General features: G+C 44.7%; 1 protein-coding gene across 6 annotated transcripts in view; it reads left to right on the top strand.

The window, feature by feature from the left end:
• The window catches only part of TMEM108 (transmembrane protein 108), a 409,024-nt gene that overhangs the window by 149,975 nt on the left and 245,011 nt on the right, over positions 1–14,038 (top strand). The window lies entirely within an intron of this gene.

Below are 14,038 nucleotides of genomic sequence, written 5' to 3'. Positions count from 1 at the left end.
CAGGCTCCCCTGTCCATGGGATTCTCCAGGCAAAATTACTGCAGCGGGTTGCCATGCCCTCCTCCAGGGAATCTTCCAGACCAGGAGTCAAACCTGTGTCTCCTGTATTGACAGGCAAGTTCTTTACCACTAGTGCCACCTGGGAAGCCCCTGTAAGGCTTGAGTAAAAATCAGATGAGGTAATGAATGTGGAAGAACTTTGCAAAGTTCTTCAATAATAAGCTTGTCATTTAGTAATAGCAGTCAGTAATGTTCACTGAAGTGTCCAGCTTAATGCTTTTCAGACATATGATAGAATTGTACAGCCTCGCCACCTATGAAGTTAGGTAGGGCCGTGTGATCTACTCTGGCTGATCAAGTGGACATTTGTTACTCAGGTGGACATTTGTTACTTTCAGGTTGAAGTTCTAACAGCCTGTGTGTGATTCACTGCTTTCTCCCTTCTTGCTCTGCCACTGTGATTGTGGAAGCATCATTGGGTCTTAAATCAACCTACAGTCCCTTGGATGGCTATGATGAGCAGAGCCCCCAGACAACTAATGTTGAGCATAGAGCATGGGCAAGATCATGAGCAAGAACTATGTTCCTGCCATGTTAAAGTAGTAAGAATTGGGGTTGTTACCACAGCATAGTTTTTTAGCATGTTGATTAGACCTTATATCTCTCATCTTTAATATTACTTGAGTACCTGTAGTACTGAGAACCCCATGAACAGTATGAAAACATTACTTGAATTACCTGTAGTATTAAGAATCCCATGGACAGTATGAAAAGGCAAAAAGATATGACACAGGAAGATGAACTCTCCAGATCAGTAGCTGCCCAATATGCTACTGGAGAAGAGTGGAGAAATAACTCCAGAAAGAATGAAGAGATGGAGCCAAAGCGAAAACAATGCCCAGTTGTGGATGTGACTGGTGATGGAAGTAAAGTCCGATGCTGTAAAGAACAATATTGCATAGGAACCTGGAATGTTTGGTCCATGAATCAAGGTTAATTGGAAGTGGTCAAACAGGGGATGGCAAGAATGAACATGGACATTTTAGGAATTAGTGAACTAAAATGGACCAGAATGGGAGAATTTAGTTTAATGGGCAATGACTATTACATCTACTATTGTGTCAAGAATCCCTTAGAACAATTGGAGTAGCCCTCATAGTCAACAGAAGAATCCAAAATAGGCACAATCTCAAAAATGACAGAATGATCTCTGTTCATTTCCCAGGCAAACCATTCAGTATCACAGTAATCCAAGTCTATGCCCCAACCACTAATGCTGAAGAAGCTGAAGTTGAATGATTCTGTGATGACCTACAAGACCTTCTAGAACTAACACCAAAAAAAAAAAAAAAAAATGTCCTTTTCATCATAGTTCCCTGGCCAGGGATTGAACCCAAGCCCGCTGCATTGACAGCATGGAGTCTTAGCCACTGGATCACCAGAAAAGTTCCCAAGAGTACTTTTAAATCTTGAGGAAGAGTTTTGGATAGTGCCTAAGACAGCACCACTTTATATTGCACTTTTTCTGCATGATAGAATATCCCAAGCCTATACATATCGCTAGCCCTAAGGATAGAATGCTCAAACTACCACACAATTGCACTCATCTCACATGCTAGTAAAGTAATGCTCAAAATTCTCCAAGCCAGGCTTCAGCAACACGTGAACCGTGAACTTCCAGATGTTCAAGCCGGTTTTAGAAAAGGCAGAGGAACCAGAGATCAAATTGCCAACATCCACTGGATCATGGAAAAAGCAAGAGAGTTCCAGAAAACCATCTATTTCTGCTTTATTGACTATGCCAAAGCCTTTGACTGTGTGGAGCACAATAAACTGTGGAAATTCTGGAAGAGATGGGAATACCAGACCACCTGGCCTGCCTCTTGAGAAACCTATATGCAGATCAGGAAGCAACAGTTAGAACTGGACATGGAACAACAGACTGGTTGCAAATAGGAAAAGGAGTACGTCAAGACTGTATACTGTCACCCTGCTTATTTAACTTATATGCAGAGTACATCATGAGAAACACTGGCCTGGAAGAAACAGAAGCTGGGATCAAGATTGCCAGGAGAAATATCAATAACCTCAGATATGTAGATGATACCACCCTTATGGCAGAAAGTGAAGAGGAACTAAAAAGCCTCTTGATGAAAGTGAAAGAGGAGAGTAAAAAAAGTTCACTTAAAGATCAACATTCAGAAAACGAAGATCATGGCATCTGGTCCCATCACTTCATGGAAACAGATGGGGAAACAGTGGAAACAGTGTCAGACTTTTTTTTGGGGGGCTCCAGAATCACTGCAGAGGGTGATTGCAGCCATGAAATTAAAAGACGCTTACTCCTTGGAAGGAAAGTTATGACCAACCTAGATAGCATATTCAAAAGCAGAGACATTACTTTGCCAACAAAGGTCCATCTAGTCAAGGCTATGGTTTTTCCTGTGGTCATGTATGGATGTGAGAGTTGGACTGTGAAGAAGGCTGAGTGCCGAAGAATTGATGCTTTTGAACTGTGGTGTTGGAGAAGACTCTTGAGAGTCCCTTGGACTGCAAGGAGATCCAACCAATCCATTCTAAAGGAGATCAGCCCTTGGTGTTCTTTGGAAGGAATGATGCTAAAGCTTAAACTTTGGTGGCTAAAGCCAATACTTTGGCCACCTCATGTGAAGAGTTGACTTATTGGAAAAGACTCTGATTCTGGGAGGGATTGGGGGCAGGAGGAGAAGGGGACGACAGAGGATGAGATGGCTGGATGGCATCACTGACTCGATGGACATGAGTCTGAGTGAACTCCAGGAGTTGGTGATGGACAGGGAGGCCTGGCGTGCTGCAATTCATGGGGTCGCAAAGAGTCGGACATGACTGAGCGACTGAACTGAACTGAAGGATCTGAGCCATCAACTAGAATGAGGATTCAAGTGTATCCCTCTAGGTGCAGGTGAGTTGAGTAAATAAGCCCCTCTTAGTTCTTAAATGAATGATTAGCCCATCCTCAGGCAGCAGGAGTCTATTGGAAGACCGGTCAGTGCCAGCACTGGAGGTAGTGAGATGGGCTTTTTAAGGGATTAGTCTTCTTAGACTGAATAGATTAACCCATTTTGGGGAGCAGATTCTACATGCCATATGTCAAGTACTGGAGCAGTCATTTTCAAATGGGTTATCTCCTTTAATCCTTTTGACAGTCCTGTGAGTCTTAGTCAACTTCCTTTATTTATAGATTAAAACAAACAGAAAAAATAGAAGTTCTGCCTTCCACATTTCTCTCTGTTCTGCCTCGTGTATCTTAAGAGACTGGTTAGATGCAAAGTAAGTTGGCCAAAGGAAGGAAAATTTTGTTCTTTTTTTTAACATCACAAAAATGACGCATTTTTAATAGATAATCAAAAATGCTAGAGTCACTAGGAGAATAATTCAACCATGCATGAAGAGTATTTGTTGAGACTTTGAACAGCCAGCCCCAAGTGTGTGTGTGTATGGAAGGAGAGGGGAGATACCACATCCCTCTTCCAGCAGGTCATGAGCACTGAGTGTCTCAAGTATGCAGGGCAAGAGAATTGGCTCAGTAAACGGGCAATTGAGAGATGCTATCACAGGGGTGATGTCCCTGGTTACTGTCTCCTGATGACCTTTCCTGTGGATGGCTAGTGTCATCCAGCTGCATGTGACAAGTTAGCTAACACAGCAGAGTTGAGCTCAGCCCATGGATAGCTTAGCAGGCTGTAAACACCACCAGCATTTCCCCTGCAGGGAGAGTGTGACTGTCCTGCTGTATCTGTCAGATCATGTGATGAATCACTTGGGAAAGGACAGCAAAAATGCAGGCTTGCAATACACAAAGGAAAAATGTATTTCTCCCCAGGTTGCATTCACCTCCTCCCCAGATCTTCGCTGTGACATCCTGCTGTTTCTGACAGGCTGCCCTCCTAAGTTATCTCTCCTGTAAACCAGTGGTGAGGCCCTCCACATGGCAGTGGTTATCATCCATTTGACAAGATATGTAGAATCCATCACCCTGGTTATTTTGTGGTCTTCACCTGTTCATTAGTTTTTATTCTAGTTTTCTTAGTTAAGTTAGGTAAATCCCCACGGCCCATTTTCCTGGAATTTAGATATTTTAAAGCATTTATACACCTGTAGTTCTCTTGGGAAGACCCACTGGAGAAGGAAATGGCAACCCACTCCAATATTCTTGCTTGGAAAATTCCATGGACAGAGGAGCCTGGCGGCCTACAGTCTGTGGAGTCACAGAAGAGCTGGACGTGACTTAACGACTAAGCAACGACAGACAGTTCTCCTTGGCTGTGTTTATCCATACTCTAAATGGCAATTTTATTTTTCTCCGTCTGTTCAAGAGGATCCATCCGTCTGACTACTTTGAGGATTCTTGTACGTTACTTCGTGTATTTCTGGTATAATCCTTTCCAAGAGTAGAACCACAAGCTTACATTCAGTGTTAAGAAACCACAAGGATGATGATGTGATGGTGATGAGCACTTATATGTTTAACTCTGGCCCAGATGCTGCTCCACGTGTTCTTGTTAATTTAATCCTCACAACAACCCTATGAGTGAGTACTGTTGCTATCTTCAGTCTATAGATGAGGAAACTAAGTCACAGAGAGGTTGATTGAAATATCCAGTGTCATACAGCTACCGCTGGCGGAGCTGGGGTTCAGACCCAGGCAGTGTGACTCTAGGGCGTCTCTCCTTTCACTGCTCCTCTGTACTGTTTCATTCTGCTTCCACTTTTCCCTTTTTCTGAATTCTTTCTCAGTCTAGGTGAGGCCTCTCTCTGTTTTGTTTGACAGAAGGCATCCTCCAGGGCAAGTGGACTTGCCTAAGGGCTTACTTCACTTTAACGGAGGTTAAAGTCCTCAAGCTCGTGAAGGCCTAACCTGCAGGGAAATCAGTATTTGCTGGCTGGAGTTAGGAGTGGCCAGAACTCTATGATGGAGGGGCTGGTTCTGGAAAGTGGAGCTGGTGGGAGAAGAGGAACTGACAGCATTCATTGGAATCATAGGAGGAAACAATTGTGTGTGCTTGGTGGGTAGGTTCTGGGTGGAAGGTTGCAAGAATATATATGTAGTTCCAGTTCTCAAACCCTAGAGAAGAGTTGAAGTTGGGTCTAAAACAAGACTGCACTTTCATTCTAGTTTGTTTATGCAGTCTTGGCAAACAAAAATGCATTTTGCTTAGTAGTGTAGTATCATTTCATTTCTGTTTTATGCAGATCCCTGGCACTTGTAGGGCAAGAGGGAGTAGTAACTTTACCACCCTTCCATGGATGTGTCATCCCTTCCCCTTGCCACCTGCCACCTGGCTTTATCATGTTGTAGAAGAATCTCTGTTAGTGTATGGTCAGGCCACCCAGGGTGGCTGTTTTCTCACTCTTTGTGCATGCCCTGCTTGACCAGTCCCTGCTTCACTTAGACCCTACTCGCCTGATTGACCTTCCTTCTTAATCATAGAGCCCCATCAGTACACGCCTACATACCTGCCTGGGCCCCAGCTAGTAACTATTCTAATCTTTAGATGAGAACACCTCCACCATGATAGCATAGCAAAGGGGCGGTGAAGGACCGTGCTCCTGGTTTCCTTGGTAACCAGTGAGCCAACCTGACATCAGTTCCCTGTATAACTGATGACTTCCCTCTCCTCTGCCACCCCCAGAACAAAGACTGCTGCTGTGTCCTGCCCACCATCTGCTACACACAGTGGGGTATTACTCCAGGACCCTGCTTCAGACATGGAAGCTCCCCCACCCATAAAAGCACTGATGTCTCTGTTGCTGACTCTGGGCTCTTTCTTCAGGCTGGGCAAGTACAGGGCTTGCTGGCCTGCATAGTATGTACAGCCCAATAGTTAGAAACTTAAAGCTTAAATAGGAGTGGCTTTATATATGACATATTAAGTCATCTGTCATCTACAATCTTTGTTAAGGTGTTCTTTGACTTTGAAAGAATGCTCAGATCCTTTTGCAGCTGGATTTAAATTTAGGGACCACCCTGGCCTTGGCTCCCTTGTTACATAAACCAGGAAACAAAGGTCTGGAGAGAATTGCTCAATTGTCAGAGCTGCAGCCCTGCTCTTTGGCCTGCCAGCCTTGTGTTCTCTTCTGCTATTTCATTTCTAACTTCTGCTTCTTGCAGAAGGGAACAGATATTACTTGGAATGCTTTGGAAGTTGACAGACACCATTTGCTGGAATTTTTTAAACCTGTATTATATTTTAGCATGGCTGTCTTATTGTGGACAATTTATCCAACCCCTATCCTTCATTTCTCCACACCCATTTAAACAAGTGTATCTGGAATCCTAGATTGAAAGGTACCTTTTCCTAGAATGCTTGACATTTACTTACTGTTGCCTTAAGGAGAGTGAGAGGAGAGCAAAGAGAAGGTGGCTGAGAGAGAGAGATGGAGACTGGGGAGGGAGGAAGGAAGAGAGAGAAAAGAAACAAGCAAACTAATAGGTACTTCCAACTTTGTGACTTGAGGAATCTGGTAACTTATCTCAACATAAAATTAACATGCTAGACTTGGGCTACCTTAGTAATTAACTTTTGTTTCATTTACTTGGTGTCACTCATTTAACACTGAAACACGAGCCTCAGCAGGAAGCTGAGATTTTGAGAAAATTGAAGCAAGGAAAGGAGAAAGTACCTGAAAGCTGTGCCATGGCCTTTAATCATAGATTTTAGGTTTTTATTAAGTTTTAGGAAGTTACTTGGAAAAAGGGCTGCCACTGGGTACTCTGTTCTGCCATCAAGAACCAAATAAAGCCTCGTTTGTACACTGAGGTTCTGGAAGTCCCTGAGCCCTGAGACTCATTCCAAAGAGTGTGAACACTGCCCCTTGAGACAAGGTTAAAAATATTTTAGCCCTGGACTGTGGGGCCAGGAGCCTCAATCAGAGCAGGGTTGCCTTGGGCTGCCACCTTTGAAAGCTTTCCTGTATAGAAAAACTGACAGCTTCTCCCAGGGGGGGATCTTCTTAGTTGACCACACCTTGCTGTCACTGCTCACCTGGCCATGCCTTCAAATCTCGATAACCTTGAAGATCTGCTTTTGTAAGTCACTCAGCCTAGCCATCCCACCCAACTTGTGCATCTAGTCAGTCCATCACTCTCCTTACACCAAGCCCTAGTCCTTGTGTTTCGTTTCGCTCCCTGGAGGGTCGTTTGAGGACTTAATGAAAACATGGCATCTGACATGAAGGCTATACTGTCTCCTGGGTCCCTGTAATGGTCTTCTACCTGGCCTTCCTGCTTTCACCCTGACCTCCCCACCGCCCCACCCCCTACACCCCCGCCAAAGCTGTTTTCTGTATAAAAACCAATTTGATCTTTTAAAAATGAAGATTCCATCTCATCACTTCCTTGTGTGAAGTCCTCCAGTGACTTCTCGATCTTGCCACGCTGCTCCACTTGCAAGCCTGTGTCGCTCTGTGCCTCAGCTCCCTGCCTCCATCTCGGATGTCAGTTTGTACCATCTCTCGCCTTTGATTCAGCCACCCTGACCTGCCTCTTTTACTGCTCCAAATATCTGCTGACGTTGGCTCTCATGTAGAAGCTGTTTCTGCTACCTGATATGCTCGCCCATTGATCTTCGTGTGACTAGCTTCCTCACACCATCAGATCCCGGCTTAACATCTTCAAAGAGGCAGTCTTGAATTGTCTAGTCTGAAGTAGCCACACAAATAGATTCTTTGTGTCTCATGTTTTTGTACTTGTTTGTTATCTCTTTATTTCCTTTAGGAAATCATCTCATGAAGACAGGGACCTTTCATGGCCTGATCTTCTTGTTTTCCCAGTGCCAAGACTAGTGTTGAAAACATAGTAGGTGGGCAATTAATACTGAATGAATGACACCTGATAAGTGTTCTATAAATGTTCACTATTCGTATTAATTACATTATCAAAAACCAAAAAGGTGAAACCTTAATATAACTGGGGTTCTATTTTGTCCTGATTTTATGCAGTAACATGTTCAGAAAAATAGGTGTCCAGCAGAAAAATATGACTGAAAGCAACTAAAATCTCTGCTCACACCCTCAAGAATATGCCCAAGATGGAAGGATGTATTTTTCATCTATAGTAAAACTTGTTAAAATCCCATCTCACCATCTCTTTTGCCCACATTATCCAACACTCATGGCAGCCAGTCAGTCAGTTTTCTCTATCTCCCCGCCAAGTTCCAACTGAAGAACTCTGCTCAAAAACCCATGGCCTGGCTGCACACCTCCAGGTGCTGGACCCATTTTCTAAATCGGCATAACAAAAAGTCACAAATCCAACAGGCAGGCTTGATAGATGGAGTTGGAGAGGTGGAGGTGAGGCTGGGGATAGCCACAGGTTAACACACACACAGCAAAAAAGGGAAACTCAATAACTGAGTGAATTCTGAACTGAATGGTGTTGAAGAAGCACTATGGTGGCTCAGTGGTAAAAAAAAAAAAAAAATCTGCTTGCCAATGCAGCAGACTAGGGTTCAATCCCTGGGTCGGGAAGATCTTCTGGAGAAGGAAATGGCAACCTATTCCAGTATTCTTGCCTGGTAAAATCCCATGGACAGAGGAGCCTGGCAAGCTACAGTCCATGGGGTCACCAAGAGTCAGATGTGACTGAACACTACTCTACTACTACTATACTAAAAAGCTCTACTTGGGAGCCTTGACTCTTAGGAACTTTTTATTAGGACCCAAGTACACAGAAGGTATATGTCTTCATTCTTGGTTTCCTGCTATGGAGCGTTGAACCCAGGACAGGAGGGGATGTCTCCTATCCCAGAGCTCTTTCTCTCTTAGAATCTTACTGACTCTGACTGGATGTAGTTATTAACTTGCTGTATTATTTCATTTTTAACTGTTGTGTATTAAAAGCTTTAATCTAAAAGGGAAAAGGAACAGTTAGTGGCAGAGAAAAGAATATGATGCCCAGCATCCTGACGTGAGCAGACCGGGATGAAGCGTGATTTCATTCCCCCGGTCTGATAGCAATCCTGATCTCTCAAGTCCAGCCAGATTCCACTTTACCTCTGAGTTTTTTCTCCAGTAGTGGATTCTGGCTTCGAGAGCCATCTGTTAGGCTCCCTCAGAGCCAGCACACGTTGCAAGACCAACTCTTGAGAAGACAGTCTACAATCAGGGAGGCAGGGCCCTACCCTGCACATTGCCAGGCCTGTCAGAGCAGCTTCCCTGAGCTTCCTGCTCCCACCAGCTGACCTCAAGTGACTCATCAGGTTAGGAGAGAGTGGGAATAGAATCATTTCCCTGGGGGATCCTGGCTATATAATTGCTATCATTTGTATGCAGTTGAGTGATTTGCAGAGGAGCATGGCTCAGAGCTCCCAGCTGCATTCTGCCTGTTTATTTCTGGCACCATATGAAACACTTCAGAAGGTGGTTTCCAAAAGGTGATGTGGGCATTATGGTAACATCTGGGGCTGGGGTTTTCTCCCACCCCATCTAGATTCTGGTCAGAGGCCTGCATACAAAGAACCTAGGTTTAATAGCTGCAACTTGCTTTCCAATCACATGCCTGTCAGTTCTCCCTGTTTCTGCCACAGTCCTGAGCCTCTCAGCTGCCCTGCCCCAGAGAGTACCAAGGGAGGCAGTTAGACATAAATATTCATGAGAGAAAGAGAGAGGCTCAGAAGCCAGAGGTCAGGGAACCATTTTTTCTGAAATGGGCTATTGGCTTCTTACCTTGCTTTCCTTTTTTCCCAATCCATCTTCTTAGAGTAAATTGACATTTAAAGTGGCCATTGTCTCCCATCCAGTGGGGAAGAGCCAGACAATGAAGGTGACAGAGCCTGGAGTGGTATAGGAACCACACACGATCTCCTGCAACAGCACTGTGTTTCACATCACAGCTTATACCAGTCATGGGTAAATTGCCCCACACGTCCTCATTCATGCCAGGAGTCAAGAAGGATGGGATGAGGAGGGCAGAGAATTACAGGTGGCAATGGCTGTCATGCGTGACAGTGGAGGGGTGAGTTGGGAAGACCTGGTCACCTATTTCCCTTGGACTCTGCCTGGGGACAGGCATTCAGGAGCTCACACTGCCACCTGCCCCCAAGGCTTTCTATACCAGGATAATCAGGGAGGGTATTTCAGGCCTTTGCCTTCAGGAGGGTGGGGGGTGATGCTCAGTGGCCTGAATCTATGGGCCTTTGGAGAATTTTGCCCACAGTGGTGCATCCTCCTCTACTCACCCTTTTCCTGTCTGAGTCAAATCAGCTCTGGTCACCAGGTTTCTAAAGTTTGGGCTGCTGGCCAGGGCCCCACTTTGCCATATACCAGGGATCTCTTCTCTGACAGCTGTTTTAGCCTCAAGTTTCGGTTTTTAGTTTTCTCAATATCCTAAGCTAGGATTTTGCCTGTTTCTAGCTACCCTTACTTAAGTTTCCTCTTGTAATTTGCAATCAGAGATGCACAGTTTGATTAACTATCTCTTCATAATGTTCCTTTCCTTTTCCTTGCATTAGAGTTGGCCTCTTGAGTTTATTAGCCATCACAACTATCTGTATGTGCCTGCTTTTGTATGAACTATATTTAATGCCTTTTTCTGTTAATACTGTGTGGCAAGAATAATTTTATTAATCTCAACAGATAAGACTGAGTGTCGAGTCACAGGAAGGGCTGTGGATTTCTCCCTGACTCGATCTAACACTGTGAAGTGTTTCTCAACTCCTCCAAAGGCACACCAGTGGCTTAACACAGTCCTTAACCCAGCCAGTCCCATGAGCTATGTATGGAAAAAGCCTGACACCTTGGCAGAGGAGGGTCCCCTGAGCTTGTCGCAGAAACCACTAATCAAGAAACCAAGCACCACACACGGAGAGTTGGAGGACTCAGGTTTATTACACCAGTGGGCCCAGAGGAGTTAACACTCCAAGTTCTGAGCCCCGAACAAAGGGGTTACAGAGTTTTTATAAACTTACTATAGTGGGCAACACTAGCTGCTAATACGCTGGTTTAAACTAAGGGATTTTGTGTGTACGGGAGCAGTAGTTAAGATGGGGAGGGGGATGCCTGACCTTTACATGGACAGGCATGATTAAGCAGATTTGCAGGAGCTGGGCAATTGCAAAGAGCAGGACAAGGATGAATGAGATAAGCGTCAGTTCCTAGTATTGTAAGTCTCCACTTTCTGAGACTACGTGACCTACGTGATCCAGACTTTGCATATAGCAAGCTGAGTTACAGAGGCAGAAGGAGCAAGAAGTTATGTAAAATTTTAATTTTTCCTCTTTATTCCCCCCTCTTGTTGCTTCTATCACTCATTGTAGAAAGCATCATCTCATGTTTTGGTAGGACATTCAGAGCTCCCTATCGTTTAGGGGGCTATATTGAGCTATTACCATTTGTAACTTTATGGATTCAATTCGAGAGGTTATGAACTGGGTAATAGCATTGAGAATACAAGGGCCAAACAAGAGCACAGCAAAGAGCATGAACAGAGGACCTGTTAAAGGGAGAAGCCATGATGCCCAGCTCCAGATACTGTTCCAGTTATCCCAGGAATTAGCTAGTTTCTCTTTCCTTTTATGATTTGTTCCTTTAGCTGTTGGGCCATGTCCCTGACTATTTTTGATTGGTTTACATAAAAGCAGCATTCTTCATTCAAGAAGAGGCAGAGTCCTCTCTTTTCAGCTGTCAGTAGGTCTGCTGCTACTGATACTGCTAAGTCCCTTCAGTCGTGTCCGACTCTGCGACCCCATAGACGGCAGCCCACCAGGCTTCCCCATCCCTGGGATTCTCTAGGCAAGAACACTGGAGTGGGTTGCCATTTCCTTCTCCAATGCATGAAAATGAAAAGTGAAAGTGAAGTCGCTCAGTCATGTCCAACTCTTAGCGACACTATGGACCGCAGCCTACCAGACTCCTCTGTCCATGGGATTTTCCAGGCAAGAGTACTGGAGTGGGGTGCCATTGTCTTCTCCAGTCAGTAGGTCTAGCCCTTTCCTATTCTGTAAAACCACCTCAGCCAGGGTGTCTAGTTGGTCCTGTAACAACAGAAGAGCATAGCCATAATACTGATTAGGGATAGAGGCCAGGATTGACAGTGAAAATCTATCGATATTTTGATAGCCAGATCCTCAAACTCCCGCTGTGTGTTGACCAGCCAGCTACCGGAGTGTGGCTGGAGCAAGGCTGAAGAATCCTCAAATTTCTGCCGTGCATTGACTGGTCAGCTTCCGGAGTGACTAGAGCAGGGCTCAGCGTCCTTTGTGGGTGAGGGCCATTGTCTTTGGAACTGGACCTTGAGGAGGTTTCTGGGGTCCTAAACTGCTTTCCAGGTGTCCTCATCACGGGAAGTCACTGCCTTCTTGACTCTGGTGTGGTGGATCCAAAGGAATGACACCTATAACTCTAATAGCAGTAGGGGTTGCCAGGACAACCGTGTGAGGGTCTGTCCAAACTGGCTAAAGTGTTGTTTTTTTTTTCTAATCTTTAACCCATATCTCATCTCCTGATAGGATGAACCCAGTTGCCCAAAGGAATGGGTGTCCTTTCTAAGGTTTATCAGGTGATATGGTGGAATACCTTTTCCAGGGCCTGGAGGTGTTGGGACATCTCCAGTTCAGCTAGTTGTTGGTGGTCTCCCTTGAGCTTTTCTATCAGCTGGGGGTGGTCTCCTGTATAAGATCTCAAAGGGAGAAAGCCTGAGGTTCTCGGGGTGCATTTACAGAGGGAAATGAGAGTCCACAGAATGATAAGACAGCTTGTTCCAGCACTGTCTGGGTGTTGGTTGGGGGATATTCTTGTCATACTACTACTTGGAGAAGCAGACTTAACAAGGAAGTTAAAGATATATGACCCAAAGATTAATAGAAGTAGGAAAGCTGTTGTGGGGCTAGCCAGGAGAACCAGATCCAGACATTGGTTCATGACAGTAGTGTTCTCTAGATATGAGAAGATGCAAGAATTTGGATTCATAAAAATCTTTACCTGAAAACATCTGACTATCTGAAGGCCTGTTTTCCTGGGTTTTTCCCAGAGCACACAGAGTGCCTTATTTTTTTGTCTCCACCCTGAACTCCTTTCAAGGGGGTGTTGAAGGTCAGCATCTTGTTGCCGTCATGATTTAATCTTTGTAGAGGCAGTTGGCAAGGGCCAACTTCCAGTCAGCAGGGCCCCTTCAAAGCCACATATTTGACCATGTTTTGGGGGCATTTCATGGTCATTGCTGGAGAAGGCAATGGCACCCCACTCCAGTACTCTTGTCTGGAAAATCCCACGGACAGAGGAGCCTGGTAGGCTGCAGTCCATGGGGTCACTAAGAGTAGGACATGGTTGAGCAACTTCACTTTCACTTTTCACTTCCGTGCATTGAAGAAGGAAATGGCAACCCTCTCCAGTGTTCTTACCTGGAGAATCCCAGGGATGGGGGAGCCTGGTGGGCTGCCGGCTATGGGGTCACACAGAGTCGGACACGACTGAAGCGACTTAGCAGCAGCAGCATGGTCATTGTGTCCCATGGTGCTGTGAAGGCTCATTCCCAGGTCTAACAAAGGTTCCATTGACTGACTACTCAATGTGTTGTCACTGGACCAGGCCTTGTAAGTAGCTAAAGTCTCTGTCTTACTAGCCTCTTGGTCCAGGAAAATATTTCCTCTTGTTCTTTCTCTCCATATATAGAGTTACATTATTACAATTACTGATCTCACATGGAACTGCATATCAGCATTTTATCACAGGCTCAGGTAAGAAATTTGGTAACATAAGAAATAATCTTCTGAAGCAAGCTACATAGGAAATAACATAGCTAGCAGTTATTAGTAACACCACAAGCAAGAATTTAAGTCAAGAACTTTCATTGGGTATAACCCGGTATACCCCAGGTCATCTGACTCGGATAAATGATTATCAGTCAGTTCAATTGGCTATAAATGATTATAGCCAATTGTTAATCTCCTGATTGTACATCATGGAGCATTTGACCTTGTATACAAAGATTGGTTACTGAGATAAGCTTTAGAAACAATCTTAGAGTGTCTTTTTAATAACGTAATTAAAACTTTTATCAATA

This window comes from Bubalus kerabau, chromosome 2, assembly GCF_029407905.1.
Source record: "Bubalus kerabau isolate K-KA32 ecotype Philippines breed swamp buffalo chromosome 2, PCC_UOA_SB_1v2, whole genome shotgun sequence".
Lineage (NCBI taxonomy): Eukaryota > Metazoa > Chordata > Mammalia > Artiodactyla > Bovidae > Bubalus > Bubalus kerabau.
Note: the sequence above shows the minus strand (reverse complement) of the source record. Positions and strands in the feature narration are given on the sequence as shown.